The 19,636-nt window shown below is 47.7% G+C and overlaps 2 protein-coding genes across 6 annotated transcripts in view; one reads left to right on the forward strand and one right to left on the reverse strand.

Moving 5' to 3' along the window:
* Positions 1 to 5,209, reverse strand: part of KLHL24 (kelch like family member 24) — an 80,321-nt gene extending 75,112 nt beyond the window's left edge. For 2 of the 5 annotated variants that reach the window (XM_077291090.1, XM_077291087.1), the window contains exon 1: positions 5,060 to 5,184. The gene's annotated coding sequence lies outside the window, so the exon portion shown is untranslated. Of the gene's footprint in view, positions 1 to 5,027 lie in introns of all 5 variants that reach the window. The other 3 variants (XM_077291086.1, XM_077291091.1, XM_077291088.1) reach the window with 3 other exon arrangements.
* A 104-nt stretch (positions 5,210 to 5,313) lies between these two features.
* Positions 5,314 to 19,636, forward strand: part of KLHL6 (kelch like family member 6) — a 181,617-nt gene continuing 167,294 nt past the window's right edge. Inside the window, exon 1 of the mRNA XM_077291093.1 lies at positions 5,314 to 5,417. The gene's annotated coding sequence lies outside the window, so the exon portion shown is untranslated. The remainder of the gene's footprint in view (positions 5,418 to 19,636) is intronic.

Genomic DNA, 19,636 nt, shown 5'->3' on the forward strand with positions numbered 1-19,636 from the left:
AGCCCTGTCACCAACAAAGGGTCGCCATCACCTCATCCTACTTACGGTGCTATAATCTGTCTGTGTATTGTAGCTATTTCCCCACAGCAAAGGGTTGGTAACGAGATTGAAAGTTACCCTCATCCATGGGATAAGAGGTAACATCATTACTGGTGGGGTCCAGCCGACAATGGTGCTCCCTCTGAAAAGAGCAGGGGTCAAGCATAGGCTCCATTCATTCTTGATGGGAGCGCCTGGGGCAGCCAAGTGGTCGGCCCGTGATCAGGAAGTTATCTCCTAATCTTGGTACAGACCCTTTTAAGAAAAAAAAACAGTTGTTCCACTAGGAAGTCTCCCAAAGACTTTGGCCATATGTTTGTTCCATATCCTATTATTTCTTGCCCTTAATGTATATGATGAAAGGCCCGCATGCACATTAAAGTCAGTCGAACAAGCCAATATCAATGGAACCTAATGTGTTTTGAGGTCGACTTACTAAGCCCGACCCTTTTATTTTCTGGCTGATAAGCCGCCACCAGTGCTGATACGCCATCGGTGCTTATAGAGAAAGATCCCATTTAGTTCTCTAACCAGCGACCCCATATGGTTATTTGAAGAGGTTGTTATACTTGTTTTTCAATTTATGGTACAATCCTAACATTACAGAGATGTAGCTGCTCCATTACAGCACCCCTGTTGTTCACAGGTTGTGTCTGGTACTGCAGCTGGTGATTTCACTTAAAGGGAACCTGTCAGCACATTTTTACATAAGTACATACTGCAGTGGTACGGCTGAGCAGATGTTTCCCCTACTCCAATAAAAATTAATGAGAAACTTAGCACAGAAGACATATGCAAATCAGGCTGGAAGTGCACTATGGGTGTGTCACGACTGCTTCTTCCACTGACACGCCCCCAGTGAGCTACCAGCCTGATCTGCATACACATTTTATACTAGATTTCGCATGTCTGCCACGTCAGAGCTGTACAAAAAAAGGTGACATTTTTATTAAGGGACAAGCCTCTATCTATACAGCCATACCACTACGCCTGTATGTTAAACCATGCTGATAGGTTCCCTTCATGGTGCTCCAACATATTACACTGTCCATGGACTAGACTGTTGCTGTTTTTGGAAGCCATGTTTGCCAATCTCGACACATCCAGTATAAAGGGGCACTGTGTAATGACAGGCCACGATGGATGATATAGTGCCGCAGCCCCTTCAGTCTTTCCCGTCACAGGGAAATCACGGTTGTTTTTGTTCAGGGTGGGGACCGTACACCAGCGCTAGAATCAGCCATGAATAGATTTATTTCAAGGGCCCAAGTATATAAATGGAGCCGGGGTTAGAGAAGTGTAATCCTGAGTGACCGTATTCTCGGAGTGAGTCACCTAGGCCAATACTAACCCTATTTATTAGTGGGACCACATAGTGTGTTCACATTACTGGCGATGGACGAGCGCGGTGGTGTTCAGGTGAAGATCGCTGCAACCGACGCACGCTCCACTCCTCACTGCAGACGGATCAGTTTCCTTTTTGCAAAACTTTGGCAGCAACAGAGGAGTAGGGAACGTCGAGAAACAATGCAGGCTGGAAATGAGGCCAGGCCGATGTGTAACCGTATAGTGCCGGCGCAGCGGGGGGTGCAGCTCTGCTCACACGCTCCACAGTTAACCCAAGCGTCACCACTAGTGTCCCACAGTCAACATTCCCACGTGCTCGGAGCACACGGCCGTCACGGGTGGAAACACTGAGATAAACAAAGCACGTCCTATTCTGTGTTATTGCAGAAGTAAAGCACCGAAGCTGCGCCGATATCCGAAATTATCGCCCGGGATCACATACTGGCGGATTTATATTAGGAACACAAAGAACATCACTAGGGGTTAACAAGAGGGGGTCACAGAGGGTTAAACACCAGGTCTATGTTATTGCCAGTGACTACAACAATCGTACCGCTGCATACAGTTTGATCGTCTGCAGCATATTCCCTGTTGACATGAGGGGGATGTGCTGCTGCAGTCAGACGATGATATTTACGCCACCAAAGTGTTCAATTGCTTCATATATTTCCTCTGTGAAACGTCCGTCCGCTAACATTCAGGAGATCTGGGGGATTATTGACCACTGGAAAAGGCCCTTAAAGGGGTATTGTCAAGTTTGGAAGTTATTCCCATTGGAGGTTATGACTTGAGTATTTGGGAATGACGTCAGTCATGCCGGGGAATCACGATTACAAATTGGACTGGTCTTGGGGACGTGATGTCTCGCCGGACAGGTCCTGGTATTGGCACATATCAAATGGACTGGGAGAACAAGGACATTACTAGAAAGCAAAAAGGGCTCTAAAGTGCTATGGTGGTGGTTTAGGAGGCTTGGGGAACTTGACAGGATCCCTTTAAATTACACTTAAAGGGGTATTCTCAAATTTTAACTTTATCCCCTATCCAAGTGATAAGGGATAACTTGTTGATCACTGGGGGTCCAAACCAATCCCAAGAACTGGGGTCCGAGCAGATACATCAGTGGCTATGATCAATGGCAGCATGTTCTGAGGGTACATTTGCTTTAGGGTGGTCTTATTCTCTATATAGACTGACATAGGTCGGGCTCCGGCCTCCTCACAATCAGCCCACCATATAATGACAGCGAAGAAGTATGGGGTCATTGTGGACCACACACCACGCCACAGTGACGTTTCAGTCACCGAGGGGACGTGGGACTCCCATTCCCATAATGGCTGGGGGTTCCCTTGGTCGGAGCAGTCACCTATCCGGTGGATTGATGGGACGACCCCTCCGCACACCTCCGTCACGTGGACTGATGAGGGACAGGACACAACACACACATAAATCAGGCATATGATTCCAGCCAAGCTCGGTGCCTCCGGCTGGAGCAGAGTAAATAACCCTACCTAATGTTACGACACCCTGCCCTCCCCTCTGCTGGGACACGGTGTAAATAAACACGGTACGCCGGCTCACGTGACGGGCTGAGGCGAGGCCGGCCCCAGAGAGGAGCTGTTTGCCTTTGTGTACAGGTGAGCGGATCACAGGTGAACAGATCACAGGTGACAACTTCCGAGGAGACGTTTGTAGCCCGAGGCAGAGAGCTCTGTCGTACAGCTGATCTCCAGGCAACCAGGAGCCATGGCCAACCTCACCTTATAGCTCACGATGCGAGACCTGACTGCTGCCGTCCGCTGTCCACAATACAGCCCTGCCATCTTCCTGTCTCTGGCACCTGGGGACTACAAGTACCAGGGCACTCTCCAACTTTCCATCATAATATAGGCACCAATACTAACATTAAAGGAAAAGCACAGACTGGTTGAGGGCCCACATTGCTTGTTACTTATCAGGAGCCCAGACATATTCATTCTACTTAAAGGGGTTGTTCTTATAAAGTGACGGTATATCGTTAGGATAGGCTGGCGGGGGCCCGACCTCTTGGAACAAAGTGAATGCAACATTGGGATAAGGCTCCAGCACTTCATTGTTTTTACCTGCTCTGCCCAGTCTGAACGGGGTCAGCAGCAGTTCCCTGCACTGCCAGGTTACATGGGGGTGCTGTTGAGCAGGGAAAGCCTAAAAGGAGGAGTAACAACACGACATCAGACCGCAAACCCACCATGATGTCACATCCTAGAAGTATGTGATCGCTTAAGAGGTTATTCCCAAAAGTATAGGCGCCCAGTGATACTGAGACGCAGGCTCTGCAGAACGCCATCTTGAATGGGGCAGAGATGCTCATGCTTGGCCTCTGCACCATTCATTGTCTAGAGGACTGCAAGAGAAAGCCGAGTACAGAGCTCCACTATTTATGGAAGTCCCATAGACAATGAGATACGGGAGAACTTTCAGTTTCGGCCCCTTTAATAAGATGGGAACATCTCTTATTTAGTTTGAACCCCTCTTTCAACAATTACAGTGCGATATTCCAGTATTTACCAGTGATTCCCACGGCCCTGGCAAATAAGTTATTATAACAGTATTTAGTACATTGGGGCATCCGGGGCAACAGCCAAAAACATTGGTGAATACGGTGCAATCTCTATGACGCGGTCTCAACAATGCGGTCTGTATAACACAATCTCTACAACGTAGTCTGTACGATGAGGTCTCTATGATGAGGTCTGTACAACGAGGTCTCTACGACGCGGTCTCTATGATGAGGTCTGTACAACGCGGTCTCTACGAAGAGGTTGCTATGACACGGTCTCTACGGCGCGGTCTGTACGATGCGGTCTCTATGATGAGGTCTCTACGACGAGGTCTGTACGATGCGGTCTCTACGGCGTTGTTTGTACGATCAGGTCTGTACGATGCAGCCTCTACGACGCGGTCTCTATGATGAGGTCTCTAGGATAAGGTCTCTATGGCGCGGTCTCTACGGCGTTGTCTGTATGACGAGGTCTGTACGATGCAGTCTCTACGACGTGGTCTCTATGGCACGGCCTCTACAGCGTCTGTACGATGCGGTCTCTACGACGCGGTCTCTATGGCGCTGTCTGTACGACGAGGTCTCTAGGGCGCTGTCTGTACAACGAGGTCTCTACGACGTGGTCTGTATGATGCGGTCTCTACGACAAGGTCTCTATGGCGCTGTCTGTACGATGCAGTCTCTACGACGTGGTCTCTATGGCACGGTCTCTAAGGTGTCTGTAGGATGCGGTCTCTACGACGCGGTCTCTATGGCGCTGTCTGTACGATGCGGTCTCTATGGCGCTGTCTGTACGACGTGGTCTCTATGGCGCTGTCTGTACGATGCGGTCTTTACGACGAGGACTCCTGGAGCGCTGTCTGTACGACGCGGTCTGTACGACGTACAATACACAACCCAGTCTGTACAGTGTGATCTGCACAATCTTACATAACGGCAGTGTCCTCTCTGGATGTCACTGTCTCTTTTTTCGTGGATAAAGCCCCGAGACTTTAATAACCCCAACAGCAGTTGTGGACTACTACAACTCCCAGCATGCCCCGAAGCACGACAATAGCCGGCAGGAGCCTCTAGAAGAGCAGTAATTCCCTATATAACGTACATGATTCGGTGCAGTATGGAGAGGACACTGACCTGGCCGCCTCCTCCCGGCATGGACGGGTGCAGTGCCGGCTCCGCTGCGCTGGGCTCGGTCACACAATGATGAGCCTCCTGATACCTCTCCTCTCCTGTCTCCGGTCTCTTCTCTCCTTGAAAACAAAGAGCACTGAACACATGACACTGAAAATCCAAAACATGTGACGTCAGCAGGACGGACCAATCACAGCGCGGCCGGGGATGCCGGGAGGTGTAGTTCTCAGCCGGTGGCACGTCAGCTGTTGCGGGGACTGCTCTCTGCTCCTGGTCTCTGCTCCTGGTCTCTGCTCCTGCTCCTGCTCTCTGCAGGGGTCCCGCTCGCCCGCCCGCGCATGTTGTCTGCCTCCCTCTATATGTAAGCTATTGTTCTCTGGAGTCAGGCTGCCTCCCCCCATGCTGTAGTCGGGCAGACAGGTTTGGTTTTTTTACAATAAAGTGCAATAAGCAGCCATTAACTGTAGAGGCGACCCCCCATCTCCTGCGGATCATTTGGAAATCAACCTCATGACCTGTGCTCCAGCATGAAGGAGGCGGAAACAGTGTAGGCAGCTTGTGCCTGCCTGAATACCTGCGCAGTCCTTCCGCTTCCAGGCATGGTGTACTGGTAGTTACAGGTATTGTCCGCACAGTGTAAGGACCAGTCGGATTGTATTCACCTAAAATTATAAAACTTAGATGCAAAAATTATATTTATAATTAATTTTTTCAGATTAATGTAAGGCTACTTTCACACTAGCGTTTTTGGCTGTACGTCGCAATGCGTCGTTCAGGAGAAAAAACGCATCCTGCAAAGTTGTCTGCAGGATGTGTTTTTTCCCCATAGACTAACATTACCGACGCAGTGCCACACGTTGCAACCGTCGTGCGATGGTTGCGTCGTGTTTTGACGGACCGTCGGCACAAAAAAAGTTACATGTAACTTTTTTTGCGCGTCGTGTCCGCCATTTTCGACCGCACATGCGCGGCCGGAACTCCGCCCCCTCCTCCCCGGACCTTACAATGGGACTGCTTCCGCTGCCCACGTCGGGCATTTCTTTCACAGCATGCGTCGGTACTTCAGGCCGACGCACTGCGACGGGCCCGTACCGACGCTAGTGTGAAAGCAGCCTTAGGCTACTTTCACACTTCCATCTTTATGAAGACGTTGCAATGCGTCGTTCTGTGCAAAAAACGCATCCTGCAAAGTCGCCCGCAGGATGCATTTTTTTGCACATAGACTTGTATTACCGACGCATCGCGACGTATGGACACACGTTCCATATGTCATGCACTGGATGCGTCAGTAATTGGCGGACCGTCATCACAAAAAAAAGTTCCATGTAACTTTTTGTGCGACGTGTCCGCCATTTTTGACAGCGCATGTGCGGCCGAAACTCCGCCCCCTCCTCTCCGGAACTCATAATGGGCAGCGGATGCGTCTGAAAACTGCATCCGCTGCCCACATTGTGCACTATTTGCACAACATCCGTCGGGCCGACGGTTTGCGACGGCCCTGTACCGACGGAAATGTGAAAGAAGCCTTAACAAAAAAAAATCTGCATTTTATTTCTCATAATTAGAGATGAGCGGATGTTTGGAAATTTGAATTCACCAACTTTGACGAATTTTGATTTGTCAAAAAGATTCCCAGCAAATTAAAAATATTGAAAAGTCTCAAACTGCCCTGAAAAGACGTCTGTCAGGCCATATTCACATGGTCAGTATTTGGTCAGTATTTTAATCAGTATCTGTAAGCTAAAACCAGGAGTGGAACAATCAGAGGAAAAGTATAATAGAAACATGTGCACCACTTCTGCATTTATCACCCACTCCGGGTTTTCGCTTACAAATACTGATGTAAAATACTGACCGAATACTGAACGTGTGCACATGGTCTAACACTCTGAGGTCTCCTAGGACGCAGCCAACACGTTTCAAGCATTTAACCACTTCCGGACCGTCCATAGACTTGAAACGCCCAGTGGTCCCAAGCCTACTCTGTAGTGACATCCTATAACATCACTGCAGGAGCGCAGCTTCACAAGTTCATGTAGAATCCAACTGCAAGAGTCCCCATAGACATGGCACGGTTATTACCGTTTGTGCCTTCTCCATTACTGTATATACAGCGCTAAAGAAGCTCCGTATGCAGTAATAAGAAGCCCCGATGAGCTGTGGGTCATAGGAGACACAGACAGCTCTGCTAAACCAAAAAGAAAAATGGTGCTCCAAAATATCTCACAAATATATCAACTTTATTAAATGTAAAATGTAACAAATTTTCTTAAAAAAGAGAGTAGCTCAATGAAGGGCTAACAACAACCTCCCCCCAAGGCTAGAAACATTTATAATTAGTATGCCCACATATCTGTTGTAAACTTACATATTAATAATGTGGAGTGGTGATAGGTGTGTAACTCAGCGCCCCAACGCGCGTTTCACCCAGCTTCATCAGGGGCATTTACCCTTTTACCCTGTAGGCTGAATTTCCCTTGTAACTTGGGCTAATATACCAGCTCCAGCTACAAGGGAAAAAAGATGAAAATAAAAATATTTCAATATTGAAATGCCCCCTGATGGTCTTTTATGACTATGAAGTGGAGAATGTGTCAAATAAATTTAAACAATAGGTAAATAACAATGCTACTGTGAATCTAAATCGTTGTTACTAGCTCTGCCCCCGTAAAATAACACTGTCCTATATATAAAAAGAATTGTTACAGAATAATGAACACATTTTTAAATATATTTAGTGATTCTTTTGTGGTTAGAAAATAAAAAGAAAAACAGACACTTATTTCCCTTATTTTCCCATGATATCAGCAAAAAAAAAAAATGTGGATGAAAAATAAAGCCCTATGTATCATGAAAAAAGAAGCAAAATTTGTTTGAATGGCGGCAGGAGAAAAAAATGGACAGCTCTTTAAACCCCATGTAATAAAAAAAACAAAAATGAGGTGCAGATGACAAGAGCGAGCCAGTGATCGGATGTTGGGGGTGAATGAAAGCTCGGAATCAAGTATGACCCCAAGACAAGTGGGCATGTTGCATGGGAGAAATGGTGGAACCACACACGGAGATGGCAATGTCAGGCAAAGGTAGGTTAGTAGAGGGAGAGAATAGGTCAACAATATTTAATTGTTTGGGGTCTGACACCCAGCACCCCCACTGATCAGCTGTTCTTAGTTCTGGCGGTAGCTGGATGTGCTGAGTTGCGGAGTTGGACAGCACTGCTCCGTCAGCCAAATAGTGACCTGCAGCCGGATACGAAATACATAGCTCCCAACCGTCCCTCATACTGCGGGACTGTCCCAATTTTGAGGCTGTGCCCGCAGTCCCACATGGGACTCCACTTGTCCCGCACAGCCAGCAGGAGAAGCAGCCGACACGCCCCTTGTATTAGGCCACGCCCCTCTGTATCTTCTTCCGGCGGTTAAGAGAGGGAGAGAGGACATTCTGAGGTACGTCTGTGTGTGTTTTGCACTGCACACATACATGCAGCTGGCCCTGCTGTGCTTACAGTACAAGGCATTATAACCAGGAGTAGTGGCAGCAGTTACACCAATCCAGTGCAGCCTGTTAGTCATAGGCACAGTATATATATGGATCCTTTTTATACTACAGCAGTTATGGAGTGGCGCCAGTAAATAGTGGTGTTGTCTGAGTGCATGCAGAGTTCGCAGAGCTGGGCTACATTGCAATGTGCAAGATCTGTGAGGCAGCAGTGTGGACAGCAACAGGGGGTGAAATCTTTGCATGCATTGTAAGTAGAGCTGCTGGGACACATCTACAGCCCCGACTGTACACTGGCATCATTATGTGGGGCCATTATACTGTACACAGCATCATGTGGGGCCATTATACAGTATGGAGCACTGTGTGGCCATTACACAGTATTGAGCATCATGTGTGCTGCTGGGACACATCTACAGCCCCGACTGTACACTGGCATCATTATGTGGGGCCATTATACTGTACACAGCATCATGTGGGGCCATTATACAGTATGGAGCACTGTGTGGCCATTATACAGTATTGAGCATCTTATGGGGCCATTATACAGTATTGAGCATCTTATGGGGCCATTATACAGTATAGAGCACTTTGTGGCCATTATACAGTATTGAGCATCATGTGTGGCCATTATACAGTACTAGATGGTGGCCCGATTCTAACGCATCGGGTATTCTAGAATATGCATGTCCACGTAGTATATTGCTCAGCCACGTAGTATATTGCCCAGCCACGTAGTATATTGCCCAGTCACGTAGTATATTGCCCAGTCACGTAGTATATTGCCCAGTGACGTAGTATACAGCACAGAGCCACGTAGTATATTGCCCAGCCACGTAGTATATTGGCCAGTCACATAGTATATTGCCCAGCCACGTATGTCACAGGTTAAAAAATAAACATATACTCACCTTCCGAGGGCCCCTTGTAGTCCTGTCGCCTGTGTGCGGTGCACGCGGCACCTTCCGGTCCCAGGGTTGGTATGAGCGCAGGACCTGTGTTGACCTCGCGGTCACATGACCGTGACTACATGGCAGGTCCTTCTCGCGCAGGACCTGTGATGACGTCGCGGTCACATGACCGTGACGTCATGGCAGGTCTGTCATGATCTCAATGGCAAGAGATCATAGCATCAGCATATATAGGAACTAGCTCTTGGAAGATGGAAACTGAGCTGACCATGAACTAAACCTAACGCACAACTAGCAGTGGCCGGGTAGCATGCCTACGTTGATTCTAGATGCCCAGCACCAGCCGGAGGACTAAATAAAACTAGCAGAGGAAAATATTAGTCCTAGCTCACCTCTAGAGAAATACCCCGAAAGGAGACAGAGGCCCCCCACATGTATTGGCGGTGAATCAAGACGAAATAACAAACGTAGTATGAAAATAGGTTTAGCAAATTTGAGGTCCACTTACTACATAGCAGAAGACAGGAAGGACACTTTCATGGTCAGCTAAAAACCCTATCAAAACACCATCCAGAAATTACTTTAAAACTCTGGCATTAACTCATAACACCAGAGTGGCAATTCCTGTTCACAAGAGCTTTCCAGACACAGTAACGAAACTACAGCTGTGAACTGGAACAAAAATGCAAAAACAAACATGGACAAGAGTCCAACTTATCTAGTAGTTGTCTAGGAGCAGGAACAAGCACAGAGAGGCTTCTGATAACATTGTTGACCGGCAAGCAACTAACAGAGCAGCAAGGTTATATAGCGACTCCCACATCTTGATGGGAACAGGTGAACAGAGAAGATGAAGACACCAGTTCAATTCCACCAGTAGCCACCGGGGGAGCCCAGAATCCAAATTCACAACAGTACCCCCCCCTCAAGGAGGGGGCACCGAACCCTCACCAGAACCACCAGGGCGATCAGGATGGGCCCTATGAAAGGCACGAACCAGATCAGAGGCATGAACATCAGATGCATTCACCCAAGAATTATCCTCCTGGCCGTATCCCTTCCACTTGACCAGATACTGGAGTCTCCGTCTGGAAACACGAGAGTCTAAGATTTTCTCCACAACGTACTCCAACTCACCCTCAACCAACACCGGAGCAGGAGGCTCAACGGAAGGCACAACCGGTACCTCATACCTGCGCAATAATGACCGATGAAAAACGTTATGAATAGAAAAGGATGCAGGGAGGTCCAAACGGAAGGAAACAGGGTTAAGAATCTCCAATATCTTATACGGGCCGATGAACCGAGGCTTAAACTTAGGAGAAGAGACCCTCATAGGGACAAAACGAGAAGACAACCACACCAAGTCCCCAACACGAAGACGAGGACCAACACGACGACGGCGGTTAGCAAAAAGCTGAGTCTTCTCCTGGGACAACCTCAAATTGTCCACCACCTGCCCCCAGATCTGATGCAATCTCTCCACCACAGCATCCACTCCAGGACAATCCGAAGATTCCACCTGACCAGAGGAAAATCGAGGATGAAACCCCAAATTACAGAAAAACGGGGACACCAAAGTGGCAGAGCTGGCCCGATTATTGAGAGCGAACTCCGCCAATGGCAAAAAAGCAACCCAATCATCCTGGTCAGCAGACACAAAACACCTCAGATATGTCTCCAGGGTCTGATTAATCCGCTCAGTCTGGCCATTCGTCTGAGGATGGAAAGCGGACGAAAAAGATAAATCTATGCCCATCCTAGCACAGAATGCCCGCCAAAATCTAGACACGAATTGGGTCCCTCTGTCAGAAACGATATTCTCAGGAATACCATGCAAACGAACAACATTTTGAAAAAACAGAGGAACCAACTCGGAAGAAGAAGGCAACTTGGGCAGAGGAACCAAATGGACCATCTTAGAGAAACGGTCACACACCACCCAGATGACAGACATCTTCTGAGAAACAGGCAGATCTGAAATAAAATCCATCGAGATGTGCGTCCAAGGCCTCTTAGGAATAGGCAAGGGCAACAACAATCCACTAGCCCGAGAACAACAAGGCTTGGCCCGAGCACAAACGTCACAAGACTGCACAAAGCCTCGCACATCTCGTGACAGGGAAGGCCACCAGAAGGACCTTGCCACCAAATCCCTGGTACCAAAAATGCCAGGATGACCTGCCAACGCAGAAGAATGAACTTCAGAGATGACTCTACTGGTCCAATCATCAGGAACAAACAGTTTATCAGGTGGGCAACGATCAGGTCTATCCGCCTGAAACTCCTGCAAGGCCCGCCGCAGGTCTGGAGAAACGGCTGACAATACCACTCCATCCTTAAGGATACCTGTGGGCTCAGAGTTACCAGGCGAGTCAGGCTCAAAACTCCTAGAAAGGGCATCCGCCTTAACATTCTTAGAACCCGGTAGGTATGACACCACAAAATTAAACCGAGAGAAAAATAATGACCAGCGCGCCTGTCTAGGATTCAGGCGCCTGGCGGTCTCAAGATAAACCAAATTTTTGTGGTCAGTCAATACCACCACCTGATGTCTGGCCCCCTCAAGCCAATGGCGCCACTCCTCAAAAGCCCACTTCATGGCCAAAAGCTCCCGATTCCCAACATCATAATTCCGCTCAGCGGGCGAAAATTTACGGGAAAAGAAGGCACAAGGCCTCATCACGGAGCAGTCAGAACTTTTCTGCGACAACACTGCCCCAGCTCCGATCTCAGAAGCGTCGACCTCAACCTGAAAAGGTAGAGCAACATCAGGCTGACGCAACACAGGGGCAGAGGAAAAACGGCGCTTAAGCTCCCGAAAGGCCTCCACAGCATCAGGGGACCAATCAGCAACATCAGCACCCTTCTTAGTCAAATCGGTCAATGGCTTGGCAATATCCGAAAAACCAGCAATAAATCGACGATAAAAGTTAGCAAAGCCCAAAAATTTCTGAAGACTCTTAAGAGAAGAGGGCTGCGTCCAATCACAAATAGCTTGAACCTTGACAGGATCCATTTCAATGGAAGAGGGGGAAAAAATATATCCCAAAAAGGAAATCCTCTGTACCCCAAAAACACACTTAGAACCCTTCACACACAAAGAATTAGACCGCAAAACCTGAAAAACCCTCCTGACTTGCTGGACATGAGAGTCCCAGTCATCCGAAAAAATCAGAATATCATCCAGATACACAATCATAAATTTATCCAAATAATCGCGAAAAATATCATGCATAAAGGACTGGAAAACTGACGGAGCATTAGAAAGACCAAAAGGCATCACTAAATACTCAAAGTGGCCCTCGGGCGTATTAAATGCGGTTTTCCACTCATCCCCCTGCCTGATTCGCACCAAATTATACGCCCCACGAAGGTCAATCTTAGAGAACCACTTGGCCCCCTTTATGCGAGCAAACAAATCAGTCAGCAACGGCAATGGGTATTGACATTTAACAGTGATTTTATTCAAAAGCCGATAATCAATACATGGTCTCAAAGAGCCGTCCTTTTTTGACACAAAGAAAAAACCGGCTCCTAAGGGAGATGACGATGGACGAATATGTCCCTTTTCCAAGGACTCCTTTATATATTCACGCATAGCAGCATGTTCAGGCACAGACAGATTAAATAAACGACCCTTTGGGTATTTACTACCCGGGATTAAATCTATGGCACAATCGCACTCTCGGTGCGGAGGTAACGAACCAAGCTTGGATTCTTCAAAGACGTCACGATAGTCAGACAGGAACTCAGGAATTTCAGAGGGAATAGATGATGAAATGGAAACCACAGGTACATCCCCATGAGCCCCCTTACATCCCCAGCTCAACACAGACATAGCTTTCCAGTCGAGGACTGGGTTGTGAGATTGCAGCCAAGGCAATCCTAGCACCAAATCATCATGTAGATTATACAGCACCAGAAAGCGAATAATCTCCTGGTGATCCGGATTAATACGCATAGTTACTTGTGTCCAGTATTGTGGTTTATTATTATTAGCCAATGGGGTGGAGTCAATCCCCTTCAGAGGAATAGGAGTCTCCAAAGGCTCTAAATCATACCCACAGCGTTTGGCAAAGGACCAATCCATAAGACTCAAAGCGGCGCCAGAGTCGACATAGGCGTCCGTGGTAATAGATGACAAAGAGCAAATCAGGGTCACAGATAGAATAAACTTAGACGGTAAGGTGCAAATGGAAACAGATTTACCAAGCTTTTTAGTGCGCTTAGAGCATGCTGATATAACATGAGTAGAATCACCACAATAGAAACACAACCCATTTTTCCGTCTAAAATTCTGCCGCTCGCTTCGGGACAGAATTCTATCACACTGCATACTCTCTGGCGATTTCTCAGTGGACACCGCCAGATGGTGCACTGGTTTGCGCTCCCGCAAACGCCTATCGATCTGAATAGCCATTGTCATGGACTCATTCAGACCCGCAGGCACAGGGAACCCCACCATAACATCCTTAATGGCATCAGAGAGACTCTCTCTGAAAGTCGCCGCCAGGGCGCACTCATTCCACTGAGTAAGCACAGACCATTTACGGAATCTTTGGCAGTAAATTTCCGATTCATCTTGCCCCTGAGATAGGGACATCAAAGTTTTTTCTGCCTGAAGCTCCAAATGAGGTTCGTCATAAAGCAACCCCAAGGCCAGAAAAAACGCATCCACATTGAGCAACGCAGGATCCCCTGGTATCAATGAAAAAGCCCAGTCTTGAGGGTCGCCCCGGAGCAAGGAAATCACAATCCTGACCTGCTGTGCAGGATCTCCGGCAGAGCGAGATTTCAGGGACAAAAATAATTTGCAATTATTTCGAAAATTCTGAAACCCAGATCTATTCCCCGAGAAAAATTCCGGCAAAGGAATTCTCGGCTCAGATACAGGTGCATGACAAACAAAATCTTGCAAATTTTGTACCTTCGTGGCGAGATTATTCAAACCTGCAGTTACACTCTGAAGATCCATTGCAAACAGGTGAACACAGAGCCATTCAAAGGAGAGAAAAAAAAAAAAAAAAAAAATTTCAGCAGACTACTTATTTCTCTCCTTTCTCAGCCAAGGATTTTAACCCTTTAGGGGGCCGGTCAAACTGTCATGATCTCAATGGCAAGAGATCATAGCATCAGCATATATAGGAACTAGCTCTTGGAAGATGGAAACTGAGCTGACCATGAACTAAACCTAACGCACAACTAGCAGTGGCCGGGTAGCATGCCTACGTTGATTCTAGATGCCCAGCACCAGCCGGAGGACTAAATAAAACTAGCAGAGGAAAATATTAGTCCTAGCTCACCTCTAGAGAAATACCCCGAAAGGAGACAGAGGCCCCCCACATGTATTGGCGGTGAATCAAGACGAAATAACAAACGTAGTATGAAAATAGGTTTAACAAATTTGAGGTCCACTTACTACATAGCAGAAGACAGGAAGGACACTTTCATGGTCAGCTAAAAACCCTATCAAAACACCATCCAGAAATTACTTTAAAACTCTGGCATTAACTCATAACACCAGAGTGGCAATTCCTGTTCACAAGAGCTTTCCAGACACAGTAACGAAACTACAGCTGTGAACTGGAACAAAAATGCAAAAACAAACATGGACAAGAGTCCAACTTATCTAGTAGTTGTCTAGGAGCAGGAACAAGCACAGAGAGGCTTCTGATAACATTGTTGACCGGCAAGCAACTAACAGAGCAGCAAGGTTATATAGCGACTCCCACATCTTGATGGGAACAGGTGAACAGAGAAGATGAAGACACCAGTTCAATTCCACCAGTAGCCACCGGGGGAGCCCAGAATCCAAATTCACAACACAGGTCCTTCTCGCATAGCATCCTTAGCACCGGAACCTGCAGGCGCGAGCGCATCGTCGGACTACGGAAGGTGAGAATAGCAGGTTTTTTTTTTTTTTTATTATTTTAAACATTAGATCTTTTTACTATTGATGCTGCATAGGCAGCATCAATAGTAAAAACTTGGTCACACAGGGTTAATAGAGTGCGTAACCCGCTGCATAACGTGGTCCGTTACCGCTGGCATTAACCTTGTGTGAGCGGTGACTGACTGGAGGGGAGTATGCGGGCGTCGGGCACTGACTGCAGGGGAGTAGGGAGGGACTAATCGGACTGTGCCCGTCGCTGATTGGTCACGGCAGCCATGACAGGCAGGTGGCGAGACCAATCAGCAACGCGGGATTTCCGTGACGGAAGTTGCAGACAGAAAGACGGAAGTACCCCTTAGACAATTATATATATAGATGGAGCACTGTGTGGCCATTATACAGTATTGAGCATCATGTGTGGCCATTATACAGTGTTGAACATCATGTGGGGCTGTTATACAGTATGTAGCACTGTGTGGCCATTATACAGTATGGAGCATCATGTCTGGCCATTATACAGTATGGAGCATCATGTGGGGCCATTATACAGTATGGAGCATCATGTGTAGCCATTATACAGTATGGAGCACTTTGTGGCCATTATATAGTATTGAGCATCATGTGTGGCCATTATACAGTATGGAGCACTTTGTGGCCATTATATAGTATTGAGCATCATGTGTGGCCATTATACAGTATGGAGCACTGTGTGGCCATTATACAGTATTGAGCATCACATGTGGCCATTATTCAGTGTTGATCATCATGTGGGTCTATTATACAGTATGGAGCACTGTGTGGCCATTATACAGTATGGAGCATCATGTGTGGCGATTATACAGTATGGAACATCATGTGGGGCCATTATACAGTATGGAGCATCATGTGTAGCCATTATACAGTATGGAGCACTGTGTGGCCATTACACAGTATGGAGCATCATGTGTGGCCATTATACTTTACGCAGCATCATGTGGGGCCATTATACAGTATGGAGCACTGTGTGGCCATATTTTTTTCTGTTTATAATTATTGTTTATGAAACAGTGTGATCAGCAATGCTAAATGGGTGTGGTTGGGGAGTGGATATGGGTGTGACTAGTTGTGAAATGGGTGTGCTCAGGGAGTGGCCTAAAGTTACATTTGTGGAACGCCCGCCAGGGCCGTGGGGTACTTGGTACCGGGTCCGGTACTTAATGGGATGTGTGACGGCAGGAGTGACCCAGTCCGTGACCCTGGGCGCCCAAGTAAAAGGGACGGTCTTTAAAGGGGTTTGTGAAATAATAAAAGTATGTGACGCCACCTGTGGTACTCGGTCAGGGGTGACCGACGCTGCTTAAAGGGGGTCCTCTGGGGTGATGTTATGGCAGCGGGCATGGTATGACTTCCCACAGGTGAAGCTGGGTCCCTAGGGCTCCCGGTGTTTTTTGCAGGGATGGTGTGGTGCCGCAAAAATAAACGAAGGACACAGGGTTGCAGTCTTCTCTTTACCTGGTTTACAGATGTAGTCAGTTGCAGTCCAGGGTACCAGCAACAGGTGCTGGTGTGGTCCAGTCGGCCTGGAGGCAATGGTGGATCCCTCTCTCAGGTGAGGTTTGTAAGCCTTCCTTCTCAGGCTCTTATGCGAGGTCCTTGCTACCTGTGGCTCCCTTATATGGTCCTCTGTCTCCTGTCCTGGGACAGTACCCATATGGTGGGCAATGCAAGCCTTTTTACAGGGTCCCTATCATGACCCGGGCTCTGTGTACTGCTGCACCTTTGGGTGTAGGTGCGGACAGACTGCATAAAGTCTTCTGCCCTCCAGTTCTGCTGTGGGAGGCGTAGTACTACACAGCCTCGGGCTACCGGTGCCCGATTCCTGCGCTTCAGCTCAGAGGGTGCCCGGTCACAGTTCCCCTCCGAACTCCTTTGTTCTCCTTTGCTTCTCCCCTCTCACACTTGCTATCAATGCAACCTGTCTGGTTCTCTTCTGTCCTGGAGCTGCAGCACCACACGTGGCTGCACGGCTCCACTCTCTGCTCACACTCCTCTCTCCTCCACTGTGTCTCTCCAACTCCACAACTAACAAACTCCTCCAGACCAGAATATACACTGTATATATCTGGGGGAAGCTCCCCTGAATCCGGGTTCAGAGCTCCCCCTTCTGGCCTGGATTCAGAATGTGTTGCATGTAGGTGTATTGCCTGTTAAAGGGAATCCTCCTTGCCTCCAGGCATGAAATCTGTTATGGACTGGTGATTTAGGAGCGACATGCGACTAGCTCTGAGCAGGTGGTAACTATACAGACCGCAGTTCCTGATCTTAACACAACACTAGCAGTAGCCGTGGGATGTTCCTGTCACTCCCTGGACACCTCGTCACAGCCGGAGAACTAGCTACCCCTAAAGGTAGAAACAGGAAAGCTATCTTGCCTCAGAGAAAATCCCCAAAGGATAGACAGCCCCCCACAAATAATGACTGTGAGAGGAGAAGGAAATGAAATACGTAGTATGAAACAAGATTTAGCAAAGGAGGCCACTTCTAGCTAGATAGATAGTACAGGAAAGAACACTGTGCGGTCAGCAATAAAAACTAGAAAAAGTCCACCGCAGAGAAATGCAAAAATCTCCACACCTGACTAAAGGTGTGGAGGGCAAAATCTGCTGCCCAGAGCTTCCAGCTTAGCTGAATAGATCCATACTGATAAGCTGGACAAATAAGCAAAACATAGAATGTGCTGAACAATAAAGTCCACAACAAGTGGACTGCAAAAGGACAAGCAAGGACTTATCTTTGCAGAACTGGTCAGAGTGTCAGAGAAATCCAAAAGAGCAGTGACTCCAAGCAGGAACAATTGACAACTGGCATTGATTGAGGGATAAGGCCAGACTAAAATAGCCGAGCCAGAAAGACGATCAGTGGAGGCAGCTGCTGATGCTAAATCCAAGAAGCAGCTATACCACTCAAAACCACAGGAGGGAGCCCAAGAGCAGAATTCACAAAAGTGCTACTTACAACCACCGGAAGGAGCCCAAGAGCGGAATTCACAACAGTACCCCCCCTTGAGGAGGAGTCACCGAACCCTCACCAGAGCCCCCAGGCCGATCAGGACGAGCCAAGTGAAAAGCACGAACCAAATCGGCGGCATGGACATCGGAGGCAAGCACCCAAGAATTATCCTCCTGGCCATAACCCTTCCACTTGACAAGATACTGAAGTCTCCGCCTCGAAAAACAAGAATCCAAAATTTTCTCAACCACATATTCCAACTCCCCCTCAACCAACACCGGGGCAGGAGGATCAACAGAGGGAACAACGGGTACCACATATCTCCGCAACAAAGATCTATGGAAAACATTGTGGATGGTAAAAGAGGCTGGAAGGGCCAAACGAAAAGACACTGGATTGATAATCTCAGAAATCTTATAAGGACCAATAAACCGAGGCTTGAACTTAGGGGAAGAAACCTTCATAGGAACATGACGAGAAGATAACCAGACTAAATCCCCCACACGAAGCCGAGGACCAACACACCGACAGCGGTTAGCAAAACGCTGAGCCTTTTCCTGAGACAACATCAAATTGTCCACCACATGAGTCCAAATCTGCTGTAACCTGTCCATCACAGAATCTACACCAGGACAATCAGAAGGCTCAACCTGCCCTGAAGAAAAACGAGGATGGAAACCAAAATTACAAAAAAAAGGCGAAACCAAAGTAGCCGAACTGGCCCGATTATTAAGGGGAAACTCGGCCAACGGCAAGAAAGCCACCCAATCATCCTGATCAGCAGACACAAAGCATCTCAAATAGGTTTCCAAGGTTTGATTAGTTCGCTCAGTTTGGCCATTTGTCTGAGGATGAAACGCCGAAGAAAAAGACAAATTAATGCCCATCCTAGCACAAAAGGCCCGCCAAAACCTGGAAACAAACTGGGAACCTCTGTCAGACACAATATTCTCCGGAATGCCATGCAAACGAACCACATGCTGAAAAAACAATGGAACCAAATCAGAGGAGGAAGGCAATTTAAGCAAAGGTACCAAATGGACCATTTTAGAGAACCGGTCACAAACCACCCAGATAACAGACATCCTCTGGGACACAGGAAGATCCAAAATAAAATCCATGGAAATATGCGTCCAGGGTCTCTCAGGGACAGGCAAAGGCAAAAGCAACCCACTAGCGCGGGAACAGCAAGGCTTAGCCCGGGCACAAGTCCCACAGGACTGCACAAAAGAACGCACATCCTGCAACAAGGAAGGCCACCAAAAGGACCTAGCAACCAAATCTCTG

Source organism: Ranitomeya variabilis, chromosome 2, assembly GCF_051348905.1.
Source record: "Ranitomeya variabilis isolate aRanVar5 chromosome 2, aRanVar5.hap1, whole genome shotgun sequence".
Classification (NCBI taxonomy): Eukaryota; Metazoa; Chordata; class Amphibia; order Anura; family Dendrobatidae; genus Ranitomeya; species Ranitomeya variabilis.